This window comes from Juglans microcarpa x Juglans regia, chromosome 7D, assembly GCF_004785595.1.
Source record: "Juglans microcarpa x Juglans regia isolate MS1-56 chromosome 7D, Jm3101_v1.0, whole genome shotgun sequence".
Classification (NCBI taxonomy): Eukaryota; Viridiplantae; Streptophyta; class Magnoliopsida; order Fagales; family Juglandaceae; genus Juglans; species Juglans microcarpa x Juglans regia.
In genome coordinates this window covers 20,857,921-20,871,465 of record NC_054606.1, presented here as the reverse complement: position 1 = coordinate 20,871,465, position 13,545 = coordinate 20,857,921, and the positions used below count along the sequence as shown (strand labels likewise).

General features: G+C 39.7%; 1 non-coding gene across 1 annotated transcript; it reads left to right on the top strand.

Annotated features, from left to right (window-relative positions):
* Positions 1-625: 625 nt before the first annotated feature.
* TRNAL-AAG lies at positions 626-706 on the top strand. The gene has a single exon. It is a non-coding gene; the product is annotated as a tRNA-Leu (tRNA).
* Positions 707-13,545: the final 12,839 nt, after the last annotated feature.

The window sequence follows — 13,545 nt, the reverse complement described above, 5'->3', positions numbered from 1 at the left end:
AATATTTTTTAATATTTTTAAAAAATAAAAAAATACACCGATATACTTAAAATCACTTTTGTCATCATTCGGTAAAATAAAAAAATTACTGAACAATCAAACTGAGCAATATGTTTGGAGCGACAAAGGAACGTTTTTCATATATAAAATAGGGACGGTGCTACTCCAACTGCTGGGAGCTCCCGCTGGGGCTCCCGCTAATGTTTTGTGATTTTTTTTTTGACTTTTTTTATGTATTTTTTAACATTTTTAAATATTTAAAACAAAATAAAAAAATCATAATATTATTAAAAAATATTTACTTAATCATTAAGTAAAAATAAATAAATAAAAAAGTCACACAGTGACTTTAAACGAAAAAAATGAGTGGTAAAACTAGCATTATCCATAAAATAGTAACGTATTATACGAAGACTGCGCACTCAACTGCATAACATTATATGATATCAGTGATATCATATCACGCATCAAATAAAAAAATTCATTCCGTACAAATTTTACGAATTACGGGAAATTAATAAATCGCATCTTAAAGTAAGCACAAGAACGTCATGGTAACCGAGTGGGCTTCTGAAATATTCCTAATTAGTTTATTTTAAATAGTCTAGAAATTGTTTATATCAACGTTGAGATGGCCGAGTTGGTCTAAGGCGCCAGATTAAGGTTCTGGTCCGAAAGGGCGTGGGTTCAAATCCCACTCTCAACAATCTTATTCTTTTTTTCTTTTTTTTTTTTTTCTCATATGAAAATTTTGTCAGCATTTTTTCAAGCTTTTATTTCCTTATAAAAAAAGATGATAATATTTTCAGTGGGATTTGCTTTTGCAAGGATATTATTAATTACTTAAAAAGTGAAATATAGTATAAATATTATCAGACGTGATATTACTCTCATGGCATTTATATGAATTTTGCTATTAGGTTATCTTAAGCTTGTTGATTAGAAGGTCCTGATCTTGACATGGCACCGGTGGTTTATTATAAAAAAGAAAAAGCAAAATAAGAACATACTCAAAATAAAATGGCGGCTGAAAATATAAAAGATAGAGACAGAAATCCTATGTTCTCTCTAGCCTTTTTATGTTTGTGTTTTTTTAATAAACTATATAGTGGTGGCACATCAAGAGTAGATGGCCCGATAACATTATTCTTACTATATAGATCTACATATGAAAAATCAAAGAATAATCTAAAAAATTATAATGTCCATTGAACACTAATGACCCAACAAAGAAGAACCACGTGATTGGACAAGGTCCTCTCCTTTGAAGGGTGAGGTTCTGTCCTCTCATAGGTGAGGTGGTCTCTGCTTTGTTTTTAACAAAGCTGGTGTCTTACAGACCCTGAGTCTGGTGAGTGTTGGCAAGATGATCGATGATATCACTCAACGTTGGGAAACCTTAAAGCTAATTGAGAATGAGAAAGAAGAGCTTGTCCTACCCAATGAGGCAATTTTATCAGCAAGCATCAAAGGGCAGCATTGCCTCCTTGCTATGATGTTCAATGACAGGATAGTCAATAGGGAAGCCTTCTAATCGACCATGGCAAAGGTATGGAATTTAGAAGGCCGGATAACTTTCAAGGAGTTTGGAGTAAACAAGTTTCTCTAGGAGTTCCAACTGCTCACTGATAAAGAGAAGTTGTTGCAAGGAAGACCATCGTCTTTTGACTGACATCTGATATGTTTTAGTGACTTTAATGGTGGCCTCTCCCCCTCAGAGGTGCAGTTCTAGTTTGAACCCTTCTGGATTCAAATACTCAACCTCCCCTTCGTAGGGATGAACAAACATGTTGGGAGTTTGATTGCCTCTGGCCTGGGGAAAGTTCTCGAGATTGAGATTGACAAAAAACGTTTTGGATGGGGTAATTTCTTAAGAACTTGTGTTGAAATTAACATTACCAAGCCTCTTCCACAGGGTCGCTTTCTCAAGATTGCAGCTCAACAACATTGGCTAGCATTCAAATATGAACGCCTGCCAACAATTTGTTTCAAATGTGGCCTCTTGATGCATGGGAAAGGAAGCTGCTCAACATTGTCACAAACCTCCCAAGCCAAGGAACAATATGGGCAGTGGCTACATGCACAACCCTCCAGGTTCAAAGTTTCGTCTCCTAAAAAATATGGTAGCTCAACTAACCATAACCACCACAGCTCCACCTGGAGATGGAATCACATGGAGGAGGACGACAAAAGCACCAATGGTGGAGACTTTCCATCTACGGCAGGGAAGAGGGCTCTTGCCTCGAGCAACCCAACAGATTTTCAGGGTGTTACCTCTTTCAGTGACAAGGGTATGCCTTTCAAAGAGGGTCAGGCCAAGTCTACTGAGCCTTTTCCTTCTTTTGCCAAGGACCTCGTGACCTATCCCTCAGAAACCTTATAGGCTAAAGACCAAAACAACTTTCCCATAAAGCCTGGCCTCTTGCCAAATTAGGTAAGTCCTCTACCCACCCCTTGTAGTTTTTCTATGGGTGAGGACATGGTTATGTCTGAAACTTTACCAAGAAAAGACCCCTTAAAGTCAAACATCCCTGTCTACCCCTTTGGTCCTACTGATGAGGATCTCGAGAATACAGACCCCAATCCTACCAAACCTGTGAAAGGTAATACTTGGAAAAGGAAAGCCAGAGGGCTTGCCACAGCCCTTTCAGACATGACCAATTGCTCTCAACCCCCTTTTTTGATAACTCATATCGAAAGACCCTCTATGGACATGGTCACCACACGTGCTAGCAACATGTGTAAAAACCAAAACATAAGCTCCATCTTGAAAGGAGCCAAAATCATGATAGTTTGGTGGAGACTGCAATGCAGTCTCACCAGCCCCAATGAACTGTTTGACCTAGAATTATCGAGGGTTTGGGAACCCTTGAATAGTTTAGGAGCTTCACCAACTGGTGAGGACTAAGCATCCCCACTTGGTCTTTCTAATAGAAAAGTGTAACCGAGAAAGATTGGAGAAAATTAGATTGAAATTGAAGTTTGACAACTGCTTTTGTGTTGCTAGTAGAGGCAGGAGTGAGGGGTTGGCCTTATTATGGAACTCCTCTTCTGACGTAGAAATTCTGAACTACATCACATGGCACATCTCAGCTTTCATTAAACATCCCTCACAAAATGTAACTTGGCAACTAACTGGCTTCTATGGCCACCCCATGACCTCTAAAAGACATGAGAGCTGGTGCTTACTGAATGATTAAAGCCTGCAAACAACATATCATGGTTGTGCTTTGGTGACTTTAATGAAATAACTCACCAAAGGGAGTAGTATGGGGCATCTCATAGACCATATAGACAGATGGCCACCTTCAGGAATGTACTAAATGCCTGTGACCTCATTGACCTGGGATTCATAGGTGACAGTTTTACCTGGTCAAACAACAGAGAAGGGAGGCATTTCACCAAGGAAAGACTTAACAGGGCCTGTGGAAACATTACATAGATCACTAACTTTAATAGTCACTCAATGTATCACCTAGCTAACACTCAATCTGACCACAGACCCTTCTTAGTTCAAACCAGAGCTCAGTGTCCAACTCAGCCTAAGAAAAATACTTTCAGATTTGAATCTGCTAGGACCAAGCAGGAGGAGTGTGCATATCTTATTAAGCATGCATGAGATTTTTCAGCTAGGAAAACTGACCTTTTACAAAGCACTCTTCAAGGCCTCAATTCCTGTCAACAGGAATTAAAAACTTGGAGCAGAACCAAGTACAAGGACTAAGGAAAGATCCTCAAAGAAAAGACTGAGCTTCTCTACTACCTACAAGACCAAAATGAGGGTAACCTAACTGAAGATATAAGGAGGATGCAACAAGAGGTCAACTCATTGTTGAATGATGAGAACTTAAATTGGAAACAGAGGGCAAAACAGGTTTGACTGAAAGATGGGGATCGAAACACTGCATATTTCCACAAGTGTGCCAGCCGAAAGAAAAAGAACAATGTCATCAACAGGATCATCACAAGCTCAGGCCAAGAGACAACTGACCCTTAAGCAATCAGCAATGAATTCTAGATGTTTTTCAAGGACCTGTTCTCTACATCCTACCCAACCAAAATTGAGGAATGCCTAACTCTAGTGCCCCAAGTGATTATTGAGGAAATGAATGCTTCTCTCTCCTGAGTTTTCACAGGTGAAGAGATTAAGAAGGCTATTCAAAGTATGAACCCTCTAGGCTCACCTGGGCCAGGTGGTTTTTCAGCCTTATTTTTCAAGGAGTACTGGACCACAATAGGGCCTCGAGTATGTGAGGCAGTTTTGGCAGTTCTAAATGGTGGCCAATGGGATAAAAAATTGAATGAAACTCTTATAGCTCTTATTCCTAACAAGCATAACCCATATCAGGTCACTGACTTTAGGCCAATTAGTCTTTGTAATGTATTCTACAAGATTATTGCAAAAACTTTTGCTAATAGGTTGAAACCATACTGTCTGGCATCATTTCCCCCACACTAACTGCCTTTGTTCTAGGGAGACTCATAATAGATAGTGTCATAGTAGCTTTTGAATCCCTACACACCATGAAGTCTAGATTAAAAGGAAGGGATGGTTACATGGCTTTGAAGCTTGATATGAGCAAAGCATATGATCATATTGAATGACAGTTTATGAAATTTGTTATGAAGAAAATGAGGTATGCAGCTGTCTGGATTGATTTAATTATGAAATGTGTCTCCTCTGTATCTTACTATCTGATTATAAATGATGTACCTCAGCCACCTTTTTGCCCCACACAAGGTATTAGGCAAGGAGACCCTATTTTCCCTTACCTTTTTATTTTGTGCACTGTAGCTTTAAGCTGTCTCCTTAACAATGCAGAAACATCAGGTCTTATCACATGTCTCCCAATTAGAAAGAATTATTTGCACATTAATCACATTTTCTTTGCAGATGACTCACTTCTTTTCTAGAAGGCCAACTCAATTGAATGAAAGCAGCTTTATCACCTACTGGAACTTTATGAGTTAGCTTCTAGGCAAAGGCTGAACAAAGACAAAACCTCAATCTTTTTTAGCAGCAACATACAAGAAGAGACAAGAGACATTATCACTAGCATTGCTAGAATCAAAGGTAGAAACTCCTACGAGAAATAGTTGGGTCTACCAGCCCTAATAGGAAGATCAAGGTGCCAATCTTTCAAATGAATCCTGGACAAAGTACAGATAAAAAATCAGCAGCTAGAAATCTAAACTCTTGTCACAAGCAGGGAAAGAGACCCTTATTAAAGCAGTCATTCAATCCACCCCAACCTACACCATGGGGATCTTTAAACTGCCAAAGCAGTCTTTGCATGAATTCAACAAACTAGTAAGATCTTTCTTTTGGGGTCAAAAGGCTCAAGAACATAAGATTCATTGGGTGGCTTAGAAGCAGATGAGCAAATCAAAGATTTGAGGAGGTTTAAGGCTAAGGGATTTTGAAAACTTTAATTGTGCTCTTCTGGCTAAACAGTGCTGGAGAATCATCTCCTCCCCATCTTCCCTTGCTACCAAGGTTCTTAAAGAAAAATACTTCAAAAGAAACACATTCTTATCAGCAAAAACTGGCCATAACCCTCCTTCTTATGGCAAAGTTTTGTATATGTCATACCTTTGGTTGAGAAAGGACTAATCTGACGCATTGGTGATGGAGAGTCTGCTAGGATCTGGAAGGACAAGTGGATCCAAAAATCCACCTTCAAGCCCCAAAGCTCAATCAGATTCTCTTACCTGAGGACTCAAGAGTTGAAATGCTCATTGACGGGCACACTAATCAATGGAACCAATAACTGGTTGAAGCTATTTTCAACAGGGAAGAAGCCACTATCATCAAGAGAATCCCTCTAAGTCCCTACCCTAAACTTGATAGACTAATCTAGAGATGCACTACCTCGGATGAATTCACTGTAAAGAGTGCCTATTATCTAAAGTCTAAAGTGGTCGATCAAAGCTTGAGCCAATCCTCAGAACCTGTGATGGAAGTCAGACCATGGACAAAACTTTGGGATCTCCATATTCCTCCTGCCACTAAAACATTCCTATGGAGGGTTGTCTAGATGCCCTGCTTACCAAAACCAAACTCCTCCAGAGAAGGACTACAGAAGAGGATTTATGCCCAATATGCAGGTGCCAACCAGAAACAATTGAACATGCCATATAGTCTTGCCCATCAGCTCAAGATGTCTGTAGTCATAGTGTGAGGAAGCTTCAGAAATCAAGCCTGCATCCTCAAGCTTTCAGCAATATGGTGGACACCTTATTCGAGACACTGGAGACAGAAGAAATTGTGATTTTTGCAATTACAACATGGAAAGTCTGGAAAAGGAGGAATGAGTTTGTCTTCAAGCAGGTCTTCCAGCACTCAAATTCCCTTAACCAACAAGTCCAGCTCATGGTGGAGAAACTAAAACTGATCCAGTAACCTGCCAATAAGCCTCCAAAGATCCAAAATACAACTTCTCATTGGGAAGCACCCCCTCGTGGTACACTTAAACTCAATTGGGATGCTGCACTAGATAAGATCAATTGCAAGGTAGGTGTGGGGGCAGTGATCCAAGACTGGGAAGGCTAGGTTAAAGCTACCTTGAGAATGAAACGTGACTTGTTCCCTGACCCTCTCCTAGCTGAAGCTTATGCAGCCTTTCAAGTTTCAATTTTCTGTAAGTCCATAGGAGAACAGGATATAATCATAGAAGGTGACTCTTTGCAAGTGGTTCACCGCTTACAAGCTCACACAGATTCTGACTCCTATGTAGGAACATTTATAAGGGACACCAAGGCAACACTTAATTCCTTTACATTATGGACTGTTAGGCCTACTATGAGAGCATGTAATATTGTAGCCCATGCCATAAGTGAGATGCTCTTAGAATTTGTGATGGCATTCTTTCTACATATGTTATCCCTCATTGTATCCAAACCTTGTTATAATTTTAATCAGTAGAGGTTTTATTCTCAAAAAAAAAAAAAAAAAAAAAAAAGAACCAATCTGAACTCAACCAGGGGAAATTGTCCTGAAGGACAAGAAATATTCTAAAAGGGACTATGTTAATGTTTTGTTTATTAAGAAAGATATTAAAAAAAAATAGATTTTATAAAATCATAAATATTGTTTTATTCTTTTTTTCCCCCTTCTTTGGTAAGAAACAATGAATTTACTTGATCAACAATTATCTAACAATGTCATGAAGTCAAGTTCAAACTCAAAACCGCCAATTTAATATATTATAATATATCACTATTAATCACAAAATTTAAGTTCATAAATAGATATTATATTTTCACTTAGTTCACATTTGATAACACAAACCAATTCATCCCATCTTATCTCAAAATTTCATTCCCAACTATCAGTTAAACAAAAACACTTTTCTATTTCAAATCTTCAACTTTTTCATCTAATCATTACCTAATTATTTCAACTTTCTCAAACTTCTAAACAAAACACCAAAAAAAAGTATAACTTTTTAAAATTTTAAAACAAAAGAATATTAAAAAATTATATTCTAACTTTTACTCTTTCATTTTCCAAAACTCAATAAAATATCTTAATTCAAACTATTTTATTTTTATTCACAAATCTATCATCTATCTCATTTCTCAAACACTCCCTTAAATCTTTTGGTTATGGGATAATTTGAAATAATTAAAAGAATAGAGGATAGGGAGGCCCAAACAAAGCGAAAAAAATTGAAAGTGAATCCAAAATAGATGCCCATTCCAAAAGGATTGAGCTACTACTAAAACGGTTCGTGTGGACCCATGGAAATCGTAAAAACAGTTGTCTTTATTTTGACACAATTGAGTGTAAAAACTGATGAAAGTTGCCATTAAAAAGACGGCACAAGTGATAAGTACTGCACATCATGTGCGAGTAATATTAGGATACATTCATACATAGACGTTGGTCCCAAACCCATATGCTAAAATAATAATCTCACTGAAACTGCCTCCATTTCAAGGTGCGAAATGTTAATTAATTTCCCCCAACAAATAATTCATGTATCCCAAGTTGATGGTGGCGAGTGTGCAGACAAGGCCCAGGTTGGATGATGGTGATGTGCAAGGTGTAACGGTGTTTGATGCATGATGTAGATAAGCCCACATAGCTAGTAATTAATGCAAATGTCCTGTCCGCCGTCCGGTATAACACAACCACAATATCAACCAACGTAAGTTATAGTTTATACTATGATCTATGGTAAGAAAACAGCTTATTTATTGTTAATTATTTTTCTTTAAAATGATTTTTTTTAATCAAAATGAATCTATTCTCATTAGAAGTTGTCATTTTTATCATAAATAACTCATCATAAATATTTATTTTTCTTGTAGTTTCGTAATTTTTTAAAACTCGCATTTTCCGTTCAAGGGGGAGTGTTAGCAAAGTGATTAATATTGCTTGTGTCAAGTAAATTCCATATGTCGTTTGTTGCTAGTTCTTCTATTTTTCCTCATCTAAGACTATATATATATATATATATTAAAAAAACAAGGGATGTGTCTTGATCTTGTTTGCTGTACATGTCAGTGGCTCTCCCCTTTAATGCAGATCGACCCTTGTTTAATTAGTTTGAGCAATGTGGAGGATACTAGAATCTCCATTTTCTTTTTAGCCTTATCTCAGATTATTCTCTTTGAAATAGGGTGCGAATTCATTTTACTTCTATCTTCGGCCATAGGTCCCTCTAGCAGAAGGAAGAATAATGTTATCCGATAGTGACCCCCATTCACCATCTTAATTTACTTGGTCGCCTGCTGTCATCTCTCATTGTTTAAAAAACTTGGCTAGCAAAAAATAAAGCAAAATTCAAAGATAGTCACACTAGTGTTGTTACTATCTTTCACAATATCAATAAGTGGTTAAGAGACCTGAGCCCCCTTTCTTAAGCCAAAACCATGATGTCCCAATCCAATGCTTCTATCCTTAGTGCCTTCATACTCCCAGTACCACCATTAGAACTAACAGGCCTTGGGGTGTTAAAAAAAAAAAAAAAAAAATCCTGAAAACCGGTTGAGTCGGGTTGGTCTGGTTTGTAAGCAGTCCAGTGTGGTATCAGTTTTCATATTTTGAAAATAGGTTTAAACCGAACCGGACCGGTATATATATTTATAATTTTTATGTTATATATAATTTTATATTATATTATATATATTATACGTTAAATTGTTAATTAATATAAGATGAAACTCTAATCTTACTATTCAAGTCTATTAATCTTAGAACATAAAATTAATATATGTGATATAATATAAAATTAATCTTATAATTTTTAATATAGCATATAAGTTTTAACCTTATAATATAAAATTAATATAACATAAAATTTTAGTCTTGAACATAAACATTAATATTAAGTAATTAATATAGACTTACTTTTGATATATATATATATATTTGGCAGAATAAAATATAATATATCTATATATTCTTTTTGTAAATATATTTTTACACATTTGATCATATATATTCATAAAAAAAGTCTAGAACTTATATAGATTATAGTTAAATTCAATACTATACTAGTATAATGTGTTAATTATTATAAAATAATGTACTTATACTATAACATAAATAGACTAATAGTTTAGTATATATAAACATCATATTATTATTAACATAGATAATTCGTAAAATTGGAAAAACCGGACCAGATCGAAACCGGACCAGATCGAAACCAAAAAAATTGAAAGTTCCAGTTTTAATAGTGAATCGGTCTAGTATCAATTACAAAATGGGAATGAATCGGACCGGTTACACCCTTAAATAGGCCTATTCTAGTGAAGTAGATCCCTCCTTAATGGAGGCTCTCAAGTTAAACATAGATGGCGCTTCTAAAGGTAATCTAGGTCCAATAGGTTGTGGGGGTAACTTAAGATTCTCTAATTGCTTTATTATTGTTGGATTTTCTTTTATTTTTTTGGGGCACTGTCGACACTAAAACTTTTGTAGAAATATCAACCTTGAAAATTGGTATTGTTAATGTTGTGTTTCGCACATTTTTGGACTAGACTCCGACAACTCAGGTCTTCTGAAATGGACCTGCAAAAGATGAGGGAGAGTGAAACTAGGAGAGGGCGGCCTTAGGGCCGGGAAATGTCCGATGCCAAAGTTAGTAAGTATTCTTGGAAGTTTGTAAATAAGTAAATGAGTCTAAGGATCATAGAGTTTTCTCGTACTTGGGATTTGCTATTTATAATGTAAGTTGCCCCAATGGAGTCCGCGTTCTTTGTACTGTTTCCTATTTCAGGGTCCTTTAATGCAACATGGCTTTGTTACGGCGTCATTAATGTGGCGTGTAGCTTGCATGATGATGCCATTACTGCGGCGTGGTTCTCCGATTTCCTTCCTCCCATGCAATATCCTTGGTGATCCGTTGATGTCTTTCCTGTCAGAAGATCAAGGGTTTCATGCACTTTATGCGCACTACGCAGGCGAACACTTGAGAGTTGGACACTACTCGAGGGGCCTTCAAATCAACGAGTCGCATCCTCTACAGCACCCTTCCTCCTGCAGGTTGTGCTCAAAGAACCTTTTCCATAGGCCGGTTGAAGACCGTTCGTCCTGGGCTAGGCCTTTGGTCTTGATTTCCTCAACTTTCATTCACAGGCTCGCTAGGTTTAGTGGGGGGCAAATCCCATTACAGTTACCCTGCTAATTCTCATTAGACGAGAACGGTGGAAATTTTATCACTACCCCAACCCGCCTTGCCTCTGAAGTCGGGATCTTTTTACTGTTGTGTGCATGGCCCCGAGATCCAAATAGACTCTCGTCGTTTGGTAATCCTGGCAACGGTTCCCCATCGTTCTTGATTGGCTCTCCTTTTGATGATTCTGATGACGTCTCTTCAAGCTCATTAATGTGAAGGTGTCAGGCGGCTCTTCGCGTTCGCGACGCTTCGTAGATTACGCTTCCAGAATTCGAAGCGACTTGTCCTTCTTCCTTCTACCACTAGGTGAGGGAGACCAACCGTCACAGTTTCCTTATATAAAGTTGGAGATGGAGGTTTTGTTTCCATCATCAAGCTATAGCCTTCTTGCCATTTCAATTTATCAACTTTTCTTTCATCTGCCCAACTTCCTTTTCATCTTTCACTATTTCATACATTGGAGGTGATGGCTTTCGAAAAATCTGCCCTACCCAACGTCTTTGGTGGGGGTGAAACTGACCTAGTGTTCGGGGCAAGTGGTTGACGTTCAACCATTACGGCGCCAATGCTGGCTTCCTGGCCTTTACTTACCAAGTACCGGAGTCAGTGTTTTTCGAGGTCTCTGGTCTCAAAGAGGGTGTCGCTGATGTAGAGGGCCATTCCACACAAGTGGCCCTATTTTCTTCCATGTTTTCGTGCGGCCTGAGTCTGCATTTTCCCGTCCTGTTCGCGACCTTCTTGACCGCCTGGGTTAGGTCCCCTCCCAACTGCACCCAAGTGCTTGGAGGTTTTTTATTTGCTGAAGCATTATCTAGCGGCGTGCTCTGTTGGAAGTATATGCTGATGATGTGGACCTTAACGGCTGTGAGTTCCTCCTTACTCATAAGGTGCTACAGCAAAAGGGGAATTTCTGCAGTTTCAAGACCACACACGCCTTGGTTAACAAGGAGTCAATATACCACAAGGTGAAAGATTGGTCCCTCAAGTTCTTCTTCATGGCCGGTTAGGGGTGGGAGTTCCCAGTGGGCCAAGTGAGTCCCCCAAGTTTCCTATCCGGACGAACTGGGGGAGGGTCCCGGAGAACCAGGCTGTGGATCCGTCGGCTACTTCCTACAAGGCATGGCGCATTGCGACTGTCTGGGAATGGGTGCAAAAAAACCCCGAGGGCGTCTTCTCCAAAGTCCTTCTTTCCGAGGAGAGCTTAAAAGGTTCTCTACCTCCACTCGATCATCTTCCCTCTGATGAAAGGACGACCGTGGCCCAGCCTCGGGTTATTCTAGCTTGGAAGGGCTCCCCGAACCCCTCTCCGTCGAGTAAAGGGAAGAAACCTCATCGGGAGGGTGCTCGGGTTGACAGCAGGCCCTCTTCTGGAGGTTTGAGTCCTCCACTGCGAGAGTCAGCTATCCCAGAGGCCATCCGCCTTGCGACCTTGGCAACTCTAACGAAGTGCTGGCGAGTGGACATACCAATGATCTTCCTGTGGCATCATTGACGACTACTACTACTGAGGTGTCCGCGGACGATGTTGAACTCCAAAACCTCTGTATGGCTGTGCGACGAGGGGCAGCATTCTTCTTCATGGATCTCCCCACCTTCTTCATCTCGCTCTGCTGGTAGTCACTCCTTTGAGGATGAGGCCGTTGATGAGACTGCGGTTGCTACTTCCAACAATTGTGTAGAGATGGAGGACCATGCGGGAAGCAATTCCGTTTGGGATGTTATAGTTCGCAAGGGTTCAAGGAATCTAGTTGCTGACTCTCTCGTCTAGGCTGAGCACCCAGAGATGGGTGATTCTCTTCTGGATGTTATAATCAGCGAGGGTTCACAGGATGAGCTGCCCCAAGGCGGAGCACCCAACGAAGGGTGATCCCCTTCTAAATGTTGTAATTAGCCCCAACTCAGAAGGTTAGTTCGAAGATCAAATTGCTCCCCTAGAGTGACCATGTAATCATCTGAGGCTAAGGGCTCTGCAGAAGTCCTTCCTCCTTTGTCCCTGTTGGCAACGAAAGGGAGCCGTGAGGAGGCCATCAGTCAGGTCGTTAAGTGCTTGTTTGGCTTGTTCCACAAGGTTCGGCCATTTCTTTCCTGTCTTTTCCCTTGTTCATATTTTTGAGTCTTCCCTTACTAATTGTTGTATGTTGATCTTCATCTTTTTTTTTTCTTTTGTCGCCTGGGTACTTCCCAGCTGGTGGCTTTTATTGTGGACGGTCAAGAGGCCGTTGTGCAAGAGAACATGGGCCTCCGTTCAATGCCTAACACCTATCTTCACTATGCTCGCAAAGAAAGGGAGGAGAGAGAGTTGTTGGAGCTCGAGTTGGATAGGATGCGACTTGACCTGGCAGACGAGCGCGAGAGGGTGAGGAAGCTGGAGCGCCGTCGAAAGAAGCTCAAGAGAAAGGCGAAGGGGGAGAATGAACAATTGGAGCGATTTAACTAAAGTCTTCGAGACGACTTATCCCAAGTGTGGGATGTCGCCCTTTCCTTGGACAGGCAACTGAAATTGTTCCTAGGAGTTTGTGATGAAGCGTGGGGGCACGAGGTTGCCAAGGGCCATAGGTCGATGCAGAAATACCTCTTGGGAAGTCCAGAGCTGCGTTTGAGGTCTTTCACGAAATACTGCAAGGCCTTAAACTTGCCAAGATTCCTACGAACATAGCGGCCTTCAAATTCAGCTGCAACTTGGGAAGGAAAGAGATGTTTGATGCTTTCCCGGGTCCTGTTGTTTCTCCCCAACCACTACCGAGCTGGGCGATCCTACTCCTAATGTTCTTGAGACTAGTGCTCCCGGCACTTAGACTTGACGATTCCATGCCTTAGTCTCCAGAGCTTTGTGACTCTGTTATTTTGTTCTTGCTTTTTTTTTTTTTCTTTTGGCCAAATGTATGTACCTGCATTTTGTCACCCAACGACTTGT